Below are 15000 nucleotides of genomic sequence, written 5' to 3'. Positions count from 1 at the left end.
TAAGAGCCAAACATCACGTGTCTTTACTAAAATATACTTAATTTATTCATCTCTAGGACATTTGTGGTGCTTCTTTGATAAAGGTCTTTAATGTTCAGTGAGTGTGTGTTTGTGTGAGAGAGAGCGTGTGTGTGTGTGTTTGGTGATACAACACATACAACACACCCCGTCTTCTCATCACCAAGGGAGCCCCCCCTGCGGCAGCAACATTGGCACCGCCCCAGTAGGACGTCCTCGGCGTGGAGCCACCCGCGTGGAGCCACCCGCAGAAAGCAGGTTGCCAAGAACCCAAGAAAGGCTTCAAAGCACCCCCGAGATGGGCAGTCCAGGAAGTTGGAGACATGCTGCACAGCAGCTGGTAAGAGCACTACTCCTTCCACCAGTGGAGGGCCCGGGTAGAGGATCCCTGTTTACCTTTCCACCGCACACCCCAAGGGCTGCGGTACCCACATTTTAAGAAAGGCTGGTTTCCTTACTTCCTGGGACTCACAAACGGTGTCCATGGCCATCGTTAACACGACCCCCGGGAACAGTTTCTCTCTGGCAGGTTCGGCGCCCCACAGTGCGCCCAGCTGTGTCGCAAATCCACCCCCAATGTGATGGCCTCCGCAGTTCACGAGAACAGACTTCTTCCTTTCCCGTCCCAGGCTGTTCCAGGAATGGTCATAAGGAGCCACGTTAGTGCTTTGATATCCCTGGACTCGGCACGGCCACAAGTGGCACCTCATTCCTCCACTTCGGTCTCTGTCACCTCGTGCCTTCACAAAGGTCGCAGAGGCAGCCCTTGTCCTGTTAAGGGAAGTGGACATCCGCATTCTCAACTATCTTGATGACTGGCTGGTCCTAGCTCACTCGTGGGATTTGTTGTGTGCACACAGGGATCTGGTGCTCAGGCACCTCAGCCAGCTGGGGCTTCGGGTCAAGTGGGAAAAGAGCAAGCTCTCCCCGGTTCAGAGCATCTCTTTTCTCATATGGATTTAGACTCTGTCTCAATGAGGGCACGCCTCATGAACAAGCACACACAGTCAGTGCTGAACTGTCTGAGTACATTCAGGAAAAAGACATTAGTCCCACTTAAATCATTTCAGAGGCTCCTGGGGCATATGGCATCCTCAGTGGCATTCAGAGTGCTCGGGTTGATGCATATGAGACCGCTACAACATTGGCTTCAGACTTGAGTCGTGAGATGGGCATGGCATCATGGCACACACCGTATGTTCATCACGCAGGTTTCTCACCATCTGTTCAGCCCTTGGTCCGACATATCATTCCTATGGGCAGGAGTTTCCCTAGGCCAGGTGCGGGGCTGCAAGCCCATTCTACCAGGGGTGCAGCGGCCTCCTGGGCTCTGACCAACGATGCCTCTCTAGCAGACATTTGTAGAGCAGCGGGCTTGGCAAAACCTAACACACTTGCGAGGTTCTTCAACCTCAGAGTTGAGCCGGTTTCATCCTGTGTGTTGTCAGGTTCAAACTGGTAAGTCTTGTGACAGCTGGCCGGGTGTACCACTTGCGAATAGCACCTTTCCCCTCCCTTGAGGTGAAGACGTGCGCTCTTCCCTGTCACGGTCACAAACGTGTGGACCCTGTATGTCCTTCCTCCTTAGCCCTGTGGCTGGTGAGTTTTGGAGAAACTTGCCACCGGCACAGTACATGTGTCTATTAGGCCCTGTACTGGGGTAGGTGCTCCAGATGTGTGGTTATCCCGTGTGATGTATTTTCCACAGAAGGGTTTCCCCGTTGGTAAACCACATCTTCCTTGGGCAGAGGCCTCTCTGTCCCCGGTCACCGTGTTTGTAGTAACTCCACTGCCTTCGGATGGGATCTACCACAGGGCCCCCCCCCCCCCCGACGTGGACCTTATATGTCCCCCAGCTGAACAATTTAATTCCTTTTGGGGAGAAAAAAGTGAAGAGGGTCAGCCGGTCCTTATATATTTTTTGAGCAGTCGACTTGTCCCAGAGGTGCAGGGGACTGTTTGATGCCTACAAGTGCATTGGGGGTAGTTACGTGATGGCCCGGTGCACTGACTACGAAGCACACAGAGCTCTTCTTGTCTCCCACCACCAGTCCACATAACACAGTTCAGTAGTTGTGGCATTTTCCATGGGGATCACTACATCGACACGTCAAGTGAGTGACAGAATGGTAATGTCATGGTTACTAATGTAATCTCCATAAAAATAACAACTGTGTCCCTCCTGCCACAACACTGAACTACCCACTGAAATGGCCAGGACCTTGTCTCTGCTCCTCGGTGTGAAACCTGAATGAGTGGTTGCATTCCGCTCCTTATATACCTGTATGTCTGGAGGAGTGGCATGCAAATTCCAATTAAATTTTCATTGGCCTTTTCTCAAAGATCAGAGATGTCTGGGGCTCCCAAGAGTGACCCTACTACGTTTCAAGTCAAGTCAATTTTATTTGTATAGCGCCTTTCACAACATGCATCGTTTCAAAGCAGCTTTACAGAAGATCAGCATTAACAGACGATAAAACTGTAATGTTTATAATGTCGATGAATCATCATTGTGCAATTAGATAAAATACGATTGTAATCATGTTTAAAAATAAGTAATTAAATAATAATTATTAACCCCATTGAGCAGCTGAAGTTGACTGAAGCAACACAAAACTCCATAAGATGTTGATTAATGGAGGAAAAATAACCTTGTGAGAAACCAGACTCACTGTGGGGGCCAGTTCCCCTCTGACTAACCCCACCCTAACCCTAAACCAGACTCACTGTGGGGGCCAGTTCCCCTCTGACTAACCCCACCCTAACCCTAAACCAGACTCACTGTGGGGGCCAGTTCCCCTCTGGCTAACCCCACCCTAACCCTAAACCAGACTCACTGTGGGGGCCAGTTCCCCTCTGACTAACCCCACCCTAACCCTAAACCAGAATCACTGTGTGGGCCAGTTCCCCTCTGACTAACCCCACCCTAATCATAAACCAGACTCACTGTGGGGGTCAGTTCCCCTCTGACTAACCCCACCCTAACCCTAAACCAGACTCACTGTGGGGGCCAGTTCCCCTCTGACTAACCCCACAATAACCCTAAGCCAGACTCACTGAGGGGGCCAGTTCCCCTCTGACTAACCCCACCCTAACCCTAAACCAGACTCACTGTGGGGGTCAGTTCCCCTCTGACTAACCCCACAATAACCCTAAACCAGACTCACTGTGGGGCCAGTTCCCCTCTGACTAACCCCACAATAACCCTAAGCCAGACTCACTGTGGGGGCCAGTTCCCCTCTGACTAACCCCACAATAACCCTAAACCAGACTCACTGTGGGGCCAGTTCCCCTCTGACTAACCCCACAATAACCCTAAGCCAGACTCACTGTGGGGGCCAGTTCCCCTCTGACTAACCCCACAATAACCCTAAGCCAGACTCACTGTGGGGGCCAGTTCCCCTCTGACAAACCCCACCCTAACCCTAAACCAGACTCACTGTGTGGGCCGGTTCCCCTCTGACAAACCCCACCCTAACCCTAAACCAGACTCACTGTGTGGGCCAGTTCCCCTCTGACAAACCCCACCCTAACCCTAAACCAGAATCACTGTGTGGGCCAGTTCCCCTCTGACAAACCCCACCCTAACCCTAAACCAGAATCACTGTGTGGGCCAGTTCCCCTCTGACAAACCCCACCCTAACCCTAAACCAGACTCACTGTGTGGGCCAGTTCCCCTCTGACAAACCCCACCCTAACCCTAAACCAGACTCACTGTGGGGGCCGGTTCCCCTCTGACTAACCCCACCCTAACCCTAAACCAGACTCACTGTGGGGGCCAGTTCCCCTCTGGCTAACCCCACCCTAACCCTAAACCAGACTCACTTTGGGGGCCAGTTCCCCTCTGACTAACATCATGAATATAATGTAAATATTACTTGTGTATAGTTAAAGTCATGGTTTAAAATTATTAAACTAAGTGAGGGTTAAGGGTCATTGATTAAACATTGATTGTGTTTGAACTGTAAGATTAATGACCACAGGCTTTGAAGTCCATCTTGATTAATTGCAGAAGTTCACATAGATGCAATTGTCCTTGTTAATTGGCTGATGAAGGCTTTTGTTGGCAGTAGTTAGTCTATGCATTCCATTTCAAGATCATTGTCCATCAACAGACCGAGGTGATGCAGGCAGAGATCAGGGATGTGAAACACAGTTCAACCTGGCTGGTAATTTCTGTGAGGTTCGGTGTGGTCTATCCTAAATCCAAGGTTCAGACAATGGCATATGAAGTATCTCATGTCTTATGGTTGGAGTTGGCATCAGTTCATCCTCTGAAGTCCATCATAATAGATTGAAGTGATGTTTGGCACCGGCTGCATTTAGTCATCATCACTCAGAGACATGAAGTAGTGGAGTCCAACATGAAGCAGGGATGGTGCTGGATCAGCCGGTTCTGATGACCTCAGGATAGGAGTCCCGAGGTTGAGACTTGAAACAAATTAAATAATATAAGCATAGATGCCATTTAATTTATTGCAGAGATATAAATCATGATGTAATAATATATGATGAGATATAAGTCACTACATCGACATAACGTCTCGTTCCCTCCATCAGGGAACAGAGGTTATGTTAGTAACATGACTATTTTGAGTGCGCGTGTGTGTGTGTGTGTGTGAGTGATTGTGTCTGTGTGTGTCTGTGTTTGCGTGTGTGTGTGTGTGTGTGTGTGTGTGTGTGAGTGATTGTGTCTGTGTGTGTGTGAGTGATTGTGTCTGTGTGTGTGTGAGTGATTGTGTCTGTGTGTGTCTGTGTGTGCGTGTGTGTGCTGGGGGCTAGAAACATTCTTAGTTTCTCCTGGAGATGAATGATGATTTTATTTTTTGATGTGTTGATCATGAGGTCATCTCTCTGGCCTGTGGGTTTGTGAAGAGCTTCAGAATCTTGTTTGAAGTTTGTGTGTATTGAGTGACTGGTGAGACTCTTGAGTTCTTCACTCTCTAAACACACATAATCATTAAATCATCTTCAATCATTTCATGTGTATCAGATCTACAGTGCATTCAGAAAGTATTCAGGCCCCTTATTTGTTCAATGCTTTAAATTGTTATTTTCACACATCAATCTTCACTCCATACCCCATTATGACAAAGCGGAAACCAAAAATAAAATATCAAACTAAAATATCACTTTGACACAAGTATTCAGACCCTTTGCTCTGACACTTGAAATTTAGCTCATGTGCATCCCATTTCTCTGGACCATCTTTGAGATGTTTTTACTCTATGATTGGAGTCCATCTGTGGCAAATTCAATTGACTGAACATGATTTGGAAAGGGGCACACCTGTCTATATAAGGTCTTACAGCTGAAAATGCATATCAGAGCAAAAACCAAGCCATGCGGTCAAAGGAACAGCCTGGAGAGCTCAGAGACAGGATTGCGTCGAGGCACAGATCTGGGGAAGACTACAAAAACATTTTGACTGCATTGAAGGATCCCAAGAGCACAGTGGCCTCCATAATCCTTAAATGGAAGAAGTTTGGAACAACCAGGACTCTTCATAGAGCTGGGCGCCCAGCCAAACTGAGCAATCGGGGGAGAAGGGCCTTGGTAAAAGAGGTGACGACCATCACTGCAACACTCCATCTGGGCTTTATGGAAGGGGTGGCCAGACTGACGCCTCTCCTCAGTGCAAGACACATAATAAAGCACCTAAAGGACTCTGACCATGAGACACAATACCATCCCAACGGTGAAGCATGGTGGTGGCAGTATCATCCTGTGGGGGTGTTTTTCAGCGGTAGGGACTTGGGGACTGGTCAGGGTTGAAGGGAATCTGAACGCAGCAAAATACAGAGATATCCTTAATTTTATTATTTTTTATTATTAAACCTTTATTTAACCAGGAAGAGACTCATTGAGATTAAAAATCTCTTTTACAAGAGTGTCCTGGCAATGAAAACCTGCTCCTCAGACTAGGCCGAAGGTTCACCTTCCAACAGGACAATGACCCTAAACACACAGCCAAGACACAAGAGTGGCTTCTGGACAACTCTGTGAATGTCCTTGAGTGGCCCAGCCAGAGCCCGGACTTGAACCCAATCGAACATCTCTGGAGAGATCTGAAAATGTCTGTCCACCGACGGTCCCCATCCAACCTGACAAAGCTTGATAGGATCTGCAGAGAAGAATGCCAGAAAATCCCCAAATCCAGCTGTGCAAATGAAACGGGAGCCAGCTGGTAAATAACTGTGCAGTGTGTAAATCCTCAAGAGGTGCACTAGTGTCTGACGCTAGAGGCTGTAGCCTTTAGCCTCCTTGTTAGCGCACCCGCCTCCCACGCCGGAGACACCGGTTCAAGACCCGTTCGGAGCGGAGTGATCAGGACCGGTTACACAAAGCTTGTCCCATCATACACAAAAAGACTTGACACTGTAATCACTGCCAAAAGTGCTTCAACTAAATACTGAATTAAGGGTCTGCATACTTACACTGATCAGCCACAACATTAAATGCACCTGTCTAATATTGTGTAGGTCCCCCTCGTGTCCCCAAAACAGCGCCAACCCACATCTCAGAACAGCATTCAGAGATGATATTCAGCACAATTGTACAGAGTGGTTATCTGAGTTACTGTAGACTTTATCAGTTCAAACCAGTCTGACCGTTCTCTGTTGATCTCTCATCAACAAGTGTTTACATTTTGTGTTTTTGGCTCCATTCGGAGTAAATTCTAGAGACTGTTGTGTGTGTAAATCCCAGAAATACTCAAACCAGCCCGTCTGACACCAACAATCATCCATGTGATTATCTAATCAGCCAATCGTGTGGCAGCAGTGCATAAATCATGCAGATACGGGTCAGGAGCGTCAGTTAATGTTCACATCAACCATCAGAATGGGGAAAATGTGATCTCAGTTATTTGGAGCATGGCAAGATGCAGGTTGGCGCTGTTTTGGTGGCACGAGGGGGACCTACACAATATTAGGCAGGTGATATTAATGTTGTGGCTGATTGGTGTGAATCAGTGTGATATTTCAGTTTTTTCTTTTTAATAAATTTGCAAAGTTATCAGAAATCTGTTTTTTGCTTTGTCGTTATGGGGTGGAGTGTAGATTGATGTGTGAAAAAAAATATTTAAAGCATTTTAGCATAAAACGGCAACATAAGGGGTCTGAATAATTTCTGAATACACCATATGTATGCAATTCCACAACCCGCCGCTCTCTTCCAAAAACACTCAATGTCTTAAAAATGTAAAAAGAATCGGAGGAATCAATAAATGATGAACAATTTACTTTTGGTAATTTAGCAGATGCTTTTTATTCAAAACGACTTACAAATGAGGATTAACTGCCGTTGCCTCTTAAATATGTAATCATGTAATCCATAAAAGTAACTGTAAAATGATATTTTTGGATTTTTTTTATATTAAGTAAAAAGTATTTTAATATGTAATTTAATCGAATTACAAGTACTTAGTTTTTGTAATTTGATTATGTAATCAAGATTACATGTAATCTGTTACTGCCCATCTCTGGTCATATGATATATGACACTATTAATGGTGCTTTCCTTTCTGTAGTGTGGCAGTACTGCTCACATTCACATTTATTGTATGGAAAAGAGCAGTGTGGACATTCTGCGTAACATTTGATTTTTTTGTTCCATGGATGAAAGGAAATAGTAAGCAGGTGGGAACATCATGACCCAGTTTTCATGTGCACCGTTCCTTTAATGCTTCAACAGAAAACTGCACAAATGAGCCGATCGGGTGTAAATGAGCCTGTGGAATGTGTGTGAAACACTGAAACTGAACACTGACACAGATACACAATCACGATGTCATGGGGTTTGAGTTCTTCTGTTATTGACCAGCAGCTTGAGCTCATATTTATATTCATGAGTGGATTTACATTATTATGTGTATGTTGAAGAATTTTAGTGTTTGAGGTGAATAAAGTCTCATCTGAGAGTTAATTAAGAAATGAACAGATGACCTTCAAACATCATCTGTGACATTGAAATGATAGAGTTGTGATCCACGTTGAATCTGATGACTCTCTAATGACGGACTGTCAGTCACTCTTTGATATCTGTGATGTGTTTGAGCGTGTAAATGTTTAATCACACTTCCTCTGCGCGGGTTTGTTTCCTCCGTATAGAAACACTAATCACCTGTTAATGGAATCCAAACCAACAGAAATAATTCATGACAAGCACCAGCTGCTCCACCACTTTTGCTTCAGGACTCCGATTTGACATTCAACATAGAAATGTTTATTGAATAAAAGTAAACAAATATGTCAAAGAACACAAATGCACTTTGATATGATCGATTATTTCAGGAATATTCCGGGTTCAATCGACAGCATTTCTGGCATTAGAATTAGAAAAATGTATTGTCCATTAAATTCACATAAAATGGAGATTTGCTTTCGGCATTCTGGCCACACAACACAGGACAACAATCAAAAAACGCCTAAAATACATACAAATAAATGTCCAGTAGCAACAGGGCTGAAGGGCTGAAGGGCTGAAGGGGAAGGTATATCATTGTTCAAAATAGCCATCGCAGAGGGCACAAATGATTTTCTGTACCCATTCTTCAAGGCTAATGGGACCTTGAGTCTCCTGCCAGACAGTAACAGCTCAAATGATGAATGAAGGGGGTGAGTAAGGTCATTGTAGACCTGGGTTGCCTTCTTAGTAGCGGTTCTGGAGTTCCAGTTGTTTGTCTCCAATGATCTTACGGGCCTGGTTGACCACCTGGGTCAGCTTATTCATTTACATTTATGCATTTGGCAGACGCTTTTATCCAAAGTGACTTACAGAGCACTTATTACAGGGACAATCCCCCCGGAGCAACCTGGAGTTAAGTGTCTTACTCAAGGACACAATGGTGGTGACTGTGGGGATCAAACCAGCAACCTTCTGATTACCAATGTATTATACAGAGCACTTATTACAGGGACAATCCCCCCGGAGCAACCTGGAGTTAAGTGTCTTACTCAAGGACACAATGGTGGTGACTGTGGGGGTCGAACCAGCAACCTTCTGAGTACCAATGTATTATACAGAGCACTTATTACAGGGACAATCCCCCCGGAGCAACCTGGAGTTAAGTGTCTTACTCAAGGACACAATGGTGGTGACTGTGGGGATCGAACCAGCAACCTTCTGAGTACCAATGTATTATACAGAGCACTTATTACAGGGACAATCCCCCCGGAGCAACCTGGAGTTAAGTGTCTTACTCAAGGACACAATGGTGGTGACTGTGGGGATCGAACCAGCAACCTTCTGAGTACCAATGTATTATACAGAGCACTTATTACAGGGACAATCCCCCCGGAGCAACCTGGAGTTAAGTGTCTTACTCAAGGACACAATGGTGGTGACTGTGGGGATAGAACCAGTGACCTTCTGAGTACCAATGTATTATACAGAGCACTTATTACAGGGACAATCCCCCCGGAGCAACCTGGAGTTAAGTGTCTTACTCAAGGACACAATGGTGGTGACTGTGGGGATCGAACCAGCAACCTTCTGAGTACCAATGTATTATACAGTGCACTTATTACAGGGACAATCCCCCCGGAGCAACCTGGAGTTAAGTGTCTTACTCAAGGACACAATGGTGGTGGCCGTGGGGATCAAACCAGCAACCTTCTGAGTACCAATGTATTATACAGAGCACTTATTACAGGGACAATCCCCCCGGAACAACCTGCAGTTAAGTGTTTTACTCAAGGACACAATGGTGGTGACTGTGGGGATAGAACCAGCAACCTTCTGAGTACCAATGTATTATACAGAGCACTTATTACAGGGACAATCCCCCCGGAGCAACCTGGAGTTAAGTGTCTTACTCAAGGACACAATGGTGGTGACTGTGGGGATCGAACCAGCAACCTTCTGAGTACCAATGTATTATACAGAGCACTTATTACAGGGACAATCCCCCCGGAGCAACCTGGAGTTAAGTGTCTTACTCAAGGACACAATGGTGGTGGCCGTGGGGTTCGAACCAGCAACCTACTGATTAACCTTGGTGATTAAAAGACCTGTGCTTTAGCCACTCTACTTTATTCCTGTGTCTAACTGAGGTTCCCATTCCAGCAAACAATCTCAGTGAGTGTCCTGTAGACCATAGTTGGAGTGTGTTTGCTGGCATTAAAACGCCTCAGTTTCCTGAGGAGAGAAAGCCGCTGCCGTGCCTTTTTATAAATATAATCGGCATTAGGCTGAAAGGAAAGTTTATAGTCCATTATTGTTCCCAAATATTTGAAATGTATAACCAGCTTCACTTCCTGACAGGCACCATGCGGTCTGCTCCCATCCTACTTCCCAGACACAGCTCCCTAGTCTTACTGACATTAAGGTCAAGGAAGCTGCCGTCAAACCAGGGGGCAAGGTGATCGATGTGCTGGAGGACTGGTGACATCCGCAGGCAAGCAACCTGGGCCATGTCACCAGCATACTTTATAAGTCTTTACTATTGTATTTGACCTCATTTATGTATATAGAGAATAAAAGAGGAGATAAAACACCCCCCTGAGGAACTCCAGTATTCAGGACAAGGCAGTCGGAGAAGGCGTTATTAATACAGACCTCTCGTAGAAACTCTCTGATCCTCAGGACAAGGCTGCTACTGATGTTCATGTCACACAGGCATCTCAGGAGGAGATGGGGCTGGACCGTATTAAAAGCAGAGGAGAAATCCATCAAAAGTACACGGTCGTATGTATTCACCTTATCTAGGTGACCATGTACCTCGGCTGGCTCGGTAGGCAAACTGCATTGGATCCATGAGCTTAGCAGTTTGCGATATGAGTTCCTTACTCACTATACGCTCCATGCATTAGCTTGATAGAGGCGTGAGGGCGATGGGTCTGAAATCGTCAGCGATTTTATATGTGATGTTTTAGGCACAGGGACAATAGTTGCCATTTTCCAAGCCTGGGGTACAAAACTGGTGTTGAGGAACATCTGGAATAGCTGGGTAAAGATGGGTCCCAGTTGGGTAGCACTCCTTCAGGACACTTGTGCCCATCTGGCCCTGGAGCTTTGCAAGGGTTGACTCCCTGGAGGATCGAAATTACTTCCATATCCTTTAGTGTCACAGAGGCAGGTGTCATTCCTGCACAGTCACATTCATCACTGAAGTCATGTTTATCAAATGTAGAGTTGAACATGTTCAGACCATTTGAAAGGCTAAAAGGATCATTGGATTGGAGGGCTGCTTACTGTCCCCTTCCCATCATTACGTTGTCCCCTCCAAGCATCTCTTGCGTTACCATTCCACAGTTCCTCCTCAACTTTGTCCAGGCCTGAATGTATTTAACAGTGGCAATGTGTGCTGTGTTTTAAGAGCAGTAACTTTTAAAAACAAGTCTCATTCTGCTGCTGACACTGACTGGGAGAAACACGTGCCGTCCTGTGTGTAAACAAACATGGATGATGTGAGATGTGAAGACCAGCATCTGTGCTTTGGCCTGTTGAAGATGGTTGAATCATCCAACATCACCGTGGATTGAATTATGTTTGCGTATTCAGAACATTTCAGCGTGTATAATAAGTGAATCATATCAGTGTGGATTGCTTGAGAAACAGTCACAATATGATTCAAGCTTTGCAAAGGAACTATTATTGACAGATGGCGCAGTTAAAATTGGACTACTGGACGAAAAACCGTAACCAATTTTTTTCACAATTGTTTTTCAAATGTCATGACTGATTGTTTATGCTGTGAGTGAACAGTTTGATACATTGTGTGAAATGTAGTTTTATAATTTTATGTGGAGTTTGTTCATTTCTTCAGATTTAATTTCAAATATGTCTGTATTGGAGGGGCTGCATGATGTTGGCCAATCACAACAGTGGGCGTTTACTTCGAAGCCTTAAAGGGCCAGACACCTTAAAACTGAGTGTTTCAGACAGAGGGCCAGAGACAGGCTAGAAAATCATTATATATGTATATAAATTACCTGTAAAAGCTGAAATGTTAAAGGTTGATTTAATCACTTTCTTCCACTTAAAATGCACTTATTTCATAAGTTAGCTCAGGAAGTAGAAAATGTTTTTGTCATATTCCATAAAAACTAATTTGAATCAAATTGATTCATAAATATCCTGATTATGTCTCCAGAGTTTTCTCTCCACACTTCACTGCTTAAATGTTACACAATCTCTGTTGATTAATATTCTGAATTTTGGCTCAGATCATGTTCGTTTTCTCTTCATAATAATGACAGTAGAGTGCCGTGAGCGACTGTAATCCTCAACACAGATGCCACATACACACACAGAAATCACCTGACGCCACAGAGAACACACACTCATATACTGACAAACATCCAATCACCTTTGAACAACTCCACCAATCAGCAGTCGACACACACACACACACACACACACACACACACACACACACACACACACACACACACACACACACACACACACACACACACACACACACACACACACACACACACACACACACACACACACATGTTGTGTTTCCATGTTTTATGGGGACTTTCCATAGACATAATGGTTTTTATACTGTACAAACTTTATATTCTATCCCCTAAACCTAACCCTATCCCTAAACCTAACCCTCACAGAAAACTTTCTGCATTTTTACATTTTCAAAAAACATAATTTAGTTTGATTTATAAGCTGTTTTCCTCATGGGGACTGACAAAATGTCCCCACAAGGTCAAAAATTTCGGGTTTTACTATCCTTATGGGGACATTTGGTCCCCACAAAGTGATAAATACATGCTCACACATACACACACACACACACACACACACACACACACACACACACACACACACACACACACACTCACACACAAAGTGTTTATACTGCTGTCATGATCTCCAAGTTCTGTCTGTATGTAGTTCAGGATCAACAGGATTCACCTGGATTGCTCTTTCTCCTAGTAAAGGCTTTCAATAATTTTACAGCATCTAAACCACACACACACACACACACACACACACACACACACACACACACACACACACATCCTCACACACATACATGCTAACACACTCACACACAGACACACACACATGCACGCACGAATGTCTGTATGTGAATGTGTTTGTGTTTGTGTCTGTGTGTAGTGAGTGAGTGAGTGTGTGTGTGTGTGTGTGTGAGTGTGTTAGCATGTATGTGTGTGAGTGTGTGTGTGAGCATGTGTGTGTGTGTGTGTGTGTGTGTGTGTGTGTGTGTGTGTGTGTGTGTGTGTGTGTGAGCATGTGTGTGTGTGTTTGTGTGTGTGAGAGTGAGTGTGTGTGTGTGTGTGTGTGTGTGAGTGTGTTAGCATGCATGTGTGTGAGTGTGTGTGTGAGCATGTGTGTGTGTGTTTGTGTGTGTGTGTGTGTGTGTGTGTGTGTGTGTGTGTGTGTGTGTGTGTGTGTGTGTTGTATAGCAGTTGTATTTTTTAGCCTCTGGTCACAATTGGAGCTTCAAAACTTGAATGAACCATCACAGATAATCCTAGATGATGATATCCAATAACACACACACACACACACACACACACACACACACACACACACACACACACACACACACACACACACACACACACACACACACACACACACACACCCTGGATTCAGTGAGTCTCAGGTGAAGTCATTCTACTTTCACACATTCTCATCACATTAGGGTTAGGTTGTGGGTAATAACCCACAATCCCTGAATGTGTTCAGAACAGCACACTGCTATATTACTCACTGTCCACAGTGTTCATTTCAATGATACAGTGTACAGAATACTTTATCCCACAATGCATTGCACACCAGTCAAATCAGAGATGTAATTCCTGTAAGAATGTCAATCTCAGTCTCCATTCACTTTCATTGTGTGGAAAAAAAGATGTACTGAAATGTTTTTTACAACTTAAACCAAATGCAACATTTATATCCATGTTTTATGAGATAAGTGGATGCTGAATTAAACATGAATGTAATGAGGTCACGTGACAATAATGAGGCATTCTAACTGGATAAGAGTTCTGTCATGTACTATAGTTAGATAATAGTGCATAGTCCACTAATACTGCATTCTGACAGGTCAACAGAGTGCCACCTAGTGACCCATGTGTGTCATTGTCCACACAGTGTTCATGAGCTTGTGTTGGTGTAACAGTAATGTGATTTCTCCGGAAGTCCACTATCATCTCCGCTGTTGTGACCGCACCAGACAGCTGATCAACCTCCCGTCTGTATGCAGACTCGTCACGGGGATAAGGCAGTTGACCGTAGTGTCGTAAACTTCAGGAGCTTGACAGAGTGTACTTAAAATGTACTTATTCTGTACACAAGTGTTGTTCCATTGTACTTAGATTTAAAGTACCTAAATTTATAGTTCACTGGGACCCTTACCCCTAATCCAACCAACCCAACCCGTATCCCCAACCCAACCCAACCCTTATCCCTAACCCAACCCCTAACCCTACCCAACCCAACCCTTATCCCTAACCCAACCCAACCAAACCCTTATCCCTAACCCAGCCCAACCCAACCCCTAACCCAACCCAACCCAACCCAACCTTTATCCCTAACCCAACCCAACCCAACCCCACACCCAACCCAACCCAACCCCTAACCCAACCCAACCCTTATCCCTAACCCAACCCAACCCAACCCAACCCTTACCCCTAACCCAACCCAACCCTTATCACTAATCCAACCCAACCCAACCCTTATCCCTAACCCAACCCAACCCTTATCCCTAACCCAACCCAACCAAACCCTTATCCCTAACCCAACCCAACCCCTAACCCAACCCAACCCTTATCCCTAACCCAACCCAACCCCTAACCCAACCCAACCCAACCCAACCCTTACCCCTAACCCAACCCAACCCTTATCACTAATCCAACCCAACCCAACCCTTATCCCTAACCCAACCCAACCAAACCCTTATCCCTAACCCAACCCAACCCAACCCAACCCTTACCCCTAACCCAACCCAACCCTTATCACTAATCCAACCCAACCCAACCC

The 15000-nt window shown here is 45.2% G+C and overlaps 1 long non-coding RNA gene across 1 annotated transcript; it reads right to left on the bottom strand.

Moving 5' to 3' along the window:
- Positions 1 to 8839: 8839 nt before the first annotated feature.
- Positions 8840 to 9960, bottom strand: LOC127659634 (uncharacterized). Its single transcript, XR_007972557.1, has 3 exons — positions 9818 to 9960; positions 9449 to 9571; positions 8840 to 9325 (listed from the first exon to the last, which is right to left on the bottom strand). It is a non-coding gene; the product is annotated as an uncharacterized LOC127659634 (long non-coding RNA).
- Positions 9961 to 15000: the final 5040 nt, after the last annotated feature.

Source organism: Xyrauchen texanus, chromosome 19, assembly GCF_025860055.1.
Source record: "Xyrauchen texanus isolate HMW12.3.18 chromosome 19, RBS_HiC_50CHRs, whole genome shotgun sequence".
Taxonomy (NCBI): Eukaryota; Metazoa; Chordata; class Actinopteri; order Cypriniformes; family Catostomidae; genus Xyrauchen; species Xyrauchen texanus.
This window is presented reverse-complemented; position numbering and strand designations above follow the sequence as displayed.